Genomic DNA, 6,000 nt, shown 5'->3' on the forward strand with positions numbered 1-6,000 from the left:
GACAATTATAGATGTAACTTCCTCACATGAATTTTGAAAAGAAAATCTTTCTTTTAAGTGATTCTTTGATATCCCTCTTGTTTTCTAGTCTTCTTCTTAAGAATTTTTTAAAGATCCCACTTCAAAGTAACCAATAAAGATTACTAGTGTGTACAATTTTGCTTTACCAGACATGAATATGTTTGCCTCTGTGCTGGTTTTGACTGGGAGAGAGTTAATTTTCTTCGTGGTAGATCACATGGGGCTATGTTTTGGAATTGTGCTGAAAACAGTGCTGATAACACAGGGATATTTTAGTTACTGCTGAGTGGTTCTTACACAGCATCAAAGTCTTTTCTGCTCCTCACACCAGCCCCACCAGTGAGGGGGTTGGGGGCAAACTTGGATTTGGGAGGGGACACGGCGAGGACAGCTGACCCCAGCTGACCAAAGGGATATTCCATGCCATGTGACGTCATGCTCAGTATATAAAGCTTAGTGAGCAGCTGTGTGGTGCTTAGTTGCTGGCTTGGCTTAAACCAGGACAGCCTGATATTAAAACATAATTCTCTAGTGCTTCAGTAGATGTTCAGAACCATGTGGAGAGCAGAAGACTTAGTGACCTCAAAGAGAAATATGAATGGTTCTTCTGCTTATGAGTAAAGAATATGCACTAAATTGTTTTAAAATTTGTATTAGGTACCATCACACCCCAAAAAATAATTAAAATGTTTCTGGTTTATGTTTCCATTTCAGCGTATGGGATTCTTTCTGTACCTATCACCTTCCTTTAAAGAAAGGGTTACAGCTGTGTTAGGTTTCTTATACTGTACATATTTAAAATCCTATACCCAGGCACCAGCACAATAAACCAGTGTATTCTGATAGATGAAAAGTGAAATTTGGTCTTCTTTTAAAGAAACGGCAAAATTCCAGGGTGCCACCTAAGGTATAAATACTGGAATGGGAGATTGTTATGTTCATCCTGACTGAGGATATATCTGTAATATATAGTACAATTTCAAGTCACTTGCTGAGGGTAATTTTATCCTAGAAAGACCATTTTATTAGAATGACGGTGGTGCTTCTGGTATCCAAGCAGGCTTGTTTAGAGCTCTGTGCCCTGGAGATATAACCAGAGACCTGCAGCTAAGCTGCAGTCATCTATTTAATCTCACCATACTTTAGTTGACAGAGTGGAAGACAGGTTGGAAGTCAGAATTGGGGCATAAGATATGAGGTATAATTAACCTTTATAAAGTATTGTGAAATTCTTCAGTGAAAAACACTACATAATAAACCCATACAGCAAGTAACAAAACTGAGACTTTGTTCTGTGAATTAATTCTCCCAGCCCAATTTTACCTTTGCCTCTTTTTATTCCTTGTCCCTATCACTTCTCATCATGACAAAGTATATATTTCCAAAAATTAGAATATCATAGGCACAGTCCGATGATAGATTTCTTCATAACTTCGAATAGTCCTGTTTTTCTTAGGAGTCTCTAAGTGAAAAACACCTGCCATCACCACACAAACACCTTCCAAAAGAAACTGCAGTCATCCCTAGAACCCAAATGAACAACAGGAAAAAGCAACGGTATAGATTATTTCCTGCAAATGTGGGTCCTACAGTTGGGTTCTCTGGCATCTTTTTGGCCATCAGGACTATGCTCACACTGCAGCCCTTTCTCAGGCCAAGAGAGACATTGCTTTCTGTCTCCATGCAGCTACCCATTTCATAAAGTGTTTGGAAATTTATCTTTGAGATTACTGTTTTTTCTCTCAAACTGGTTAGAATAGGCCAAGAAATTTGGTGGTTATAGAGAATGAGAGAAGGGAAGAGTAAAACACTTCCACACACACATATTAATCCAGTAATTATTTCATTAGCCTCCTTTCTTTAGGAAACTGAGCTGAACCTGTTTGAAATAACTTAAAATAATGTAAGGAAAAGAAGAATAAACATTCAGAATTGTAGGGAGGTTGATTTACTTCTGATAAAAGTCAGACAATAGTGTATTAGACCAAGTCTTACAACCTCTGTCCTGCAAAACATTTAATTCCTAAGGTAACATGTTTAAAATGGACTACATGCTTAAAAGACTTGTTAAATTGCAGTCATACTTTGTTCTGAAAGTTAGGATTCAGATCTTATGCATTTAAAATAATAGCTAAGTGAAGGGTAGCCAAGGTTTATTATTATAGCTGTGTGCAGCATGGTAATCAAGCCAGTGGAAATGTCTGCAGCTGTACCCACAACACCTCTTCTGAAATGCTTCCTGCACTAAGCTGAGCTCTTGAACTAAGTGGATTTTTGCCTACCATACAACATACACCAAAAAAAACCTCAGAGAATACAAAGCAAAATATCATTTTGGCTGCCATATCCTTAATAATCACTGTAGGAGCACATGTTGCATTTTGGTACTAAAATGAAGGGTTTCATATTACAGATTACAGGGAGACTCATGTGAGAAAAAGTGGCAGATATAGACAATCAAAGTGTCTATTGAAGCATGGAGCTACAATACAAAAGCAATCAGTGCAGAAAGCAAGGCTGTGACAATACAATTTTAAATCTATTTGATAGGCAAAGTATATCTGTTGGAACTTCTCAGGGTGAATGAGTATAAAACTCATTATCAGTATTTCATCATGTCCCATGACACCACTTTATTTATTCAGATGAAGACTGGAAAATGTGAGTAAATACAGAATCCCTCTACTCTTAAAAATTCTTCACAGGTAGATCCTTTGCCTATATTTGTTCTTCATGCACATCCCATGAGTCTCTCATGCAATCTCCCTGGCCACTGTGGGAAAATAAGCTTTATAGAAAGTACAGGTCATATGCCTGTGAAGTGTGTTTACCATTTAGAATGGTCAGTGAACACATTCAGAGTCTTAATGATACTGCAAAGTACTGAATCCTTAATCTTGGCTTTCATCATTTAACATTATTGGTTGAGCATCTCAGATGCCTATGAAGCATCACAGACTAGTTGGCCATGCCTTTAAATGGCAAGAGTTATTTGTCCGGCAGAGTCCATTCAGTCACACTGTCTGGCAACGTACTTTGTGTTTTAACACAAATGTTTGGTTTTTACTAAGTATTTTTCACATACCCATTTCCCCTAATAGACTATGGATCCCAAGAAGTCTGTAGCCCATTTCAATCCATATCACTAGCCAGCATCTAGAGGCATCTGTTCTTTTCCTTCCATTTGAATACAAAGTCTCATGAGTTATAATTCCTCTATTATTTCAATCACATTTGTACATTTTTCAAGATGGCAAAACTTTTAAAAATCACAGTGTCAGTGATTATCAGTGCTTTGGACTGCAATTTTGTACCCTGAATCCAGAACGACCCCTGATTTGATAGTGTCTGAAGCTTGAACAATCTCTTAGCACTGGTATGTGGGGATCTGTGATTTCCAGTGAGTTTGCATCAGACTCACATACAATAATTACTATTGTTTGCTCTGCTTTGTAGTGGAAAGCTAGTGAAGATTCAGACTGTGCTTTTTATTTCTTTTTTTTTTCCTCATTCTTACTATTATCTCTGTAATTGTGATAACAGCAATCTGAATTACATTGTCCTTTTCCTTGTTGAGTAATTTGATTTGAAAGCAACTCCTATTCTCAAGTTCAGTAACCTTAGGGAAGAGGTGAAACAGAGAGGTTATTCAAAATACAGAGACTATCAAAAACATTTAAATAACTGAATCATTAAGATTCTATAACCTCCTGTCCATAACAAAGATGGTAATGAGAAGAGGAAATAGCATACTATGCAATGTATTCATTGGGAAAATTACCGTAATGAAACTTAAGCATAGGAAATAATACAAATGTAGTCTGTTCTCATTATATCCTAAAGACTGACATTTCTGCATCCCTTTCTTCCTGTCATCGTTAGTCTTGTATGATAATCAAACAATGCTTTCATCTTGAAAGTCACATTTTTTTCAACATACAATACAAACATATCACAGAAAATCCTAAGACCAGTTATGTAGTTAAACTGTCAGAGTATTTTTTTACCATTCCCACAAACTGGAAAACAAATTTTATGCTCAAATATAAATGCAATATTTATCAATCATTACAAGTATATTAAGATTTATAAGGTATAGAGCAACCTTTGGAAATATCCAAAGTAAGTCTCTACATACAACCATGAACCAGTTGTGTCCTGTTGAGACTTGAAGTGAAATCACAAGTTCTTAGGAGACTTCCATGCAGATGATTACTCCAGTCATCCACAATATTCACAGACTTGCCATCTGCAATGCAAAATGAATAAGATGTTATGGGCATTTACATAGTTCACTCTCCTTGTTGGTTTTGATCTAAACTCTTTAAATCTCTTGTCATCATGAGCACAGAAGGGAGACCAGTGTAGTGAGGCCAAGTACTCCTTACCTCATAAAATCTGACAGAAACTCGATGCAGTGAGGCACATTGTATGTAACTTTTTCATAATCTTCATCTAAAAATCAATTAAACATATTACAGCCATGTATTATCAAAGGACAGAGGCACTAAAGTACTGGAAGAAGATGTTACTTTTTTAGACTCACCTATAATGACGTGACATTTGACAGGTGGGAATTTGTCTTCCCATCCGGTTTGCTTCCTTTGAGCAGAATTCCAGCACTCAGCCTGGTGGCCCCTGCATCAATAAACACCCATATGTTTCTAATGTTACACCTTCACTTGACACAACACAAATGAAAGTGTTCCTCTCTATATCCAGTTCTGTTTCACATAGCTTTGGCAACTGCCAGCTGGAATAGGAAAAGACACTTTTCTTTCAATAGATGACAGAACTGATACACAGAGGAAGCCAAACAGTGTCAATGAAAAAGGAACAGGACATTACAGAAAACCTGTATGTTAACACCAGAGTCCAGGGACAAACAAGAACACTGAATAAAATTCAAACCTCACCCTTTTCTGGCCCCAGTTGTCACCAGGCATTAGACCCAAACAATTCCTCAGTTTATGTGTTTCTTCACTGACTCATAGTAGGTGCTTGTATACGTGGATGCTGCAGTGACTGTCAAGCACAGATCACACTGAATACATTCTAGAAAGAGAGGGAAAAAATGAGTGCAACTCAGCACCCAACTACTTTCTGGAGACCAAACTATATGCAAACTTGGGAACCACTCCACAGGCAATCTGGAGTACCTAATGTAACAATCACACACGTAAGACTTGGGATCTTTCCTATAGCCAGAGCTCCCAGTCACCTCCACACATCAGCTCTCTCAATCATTGCACTCCTGTAAGCAAGGGCCTGGTAGAAGAAGAGAGCACTGCAAATCAAGTAGAAAGACAGTGATGTTCTTCATGCCTTTAGCTGTTCTTATTTTCTTCTGTACCAGTGGTGACAAAGGGGGAGAAAAGGGAAAAAGGCATATAAAGAAAACTTTGAGAACTGGTAGCAGAGTATACAGAGGGCACACAATATAAGATTTTCTCAGTCTGAAGTCTTGTCTCATATTGCAATGCTGCTTTTTCCCCATTCGAATTCAGGGCCACCGCTGCATACATGCATCTGTCCTTAGAAGGTGCAGTTGCCATCTTGTAAGTACATCTCAGAATTTAGGGAGTTGAGGCAAGGGTAGAGGACTTGTCATGGACATTTTTCCTATCAAAGTCACACATTTGGTCTGAGTGACAGAAAAAGGCTCTGTGACTCCAGTAACACATGGAGAGTTTGCTGCATATCTCATATTAACTTTTAATTCCCAGATTTTCAGTATAGCAAATTCCAGGGCAAGCTTATCTAGAGAAGAATTTTAATGTGTACAGAAACTTCTTTCCAACACTTCACATGATATTACCAGGCACGTGACAAACTCTGGATGGAGCATTTACGACACCTGACATCTAGAGTATCCACATGCCTTTTCAATGACAGCTGCCAAGAAGAAATAGCATCCTCCAGCTGCGCAACTTTATCCTTCCCTCACTTGTGAATTGAGATGTTTGGCTTTAAAGTGGC

This window comes from Patagioenas fasciata, chromosome 2, assembly GCF_037038585.1.
Source record: "Patagioenas fasciata isolate bPatFas1 chromosome 2, bPatFas1.hap1, whole genome shotgun sequence".
Taxonomy (NCBI): Eukaryota; Metazoa; Chordata; class Aves; order Columbiformes; family Columbidae; genus Patagioenas; species Patagioenas fasciata.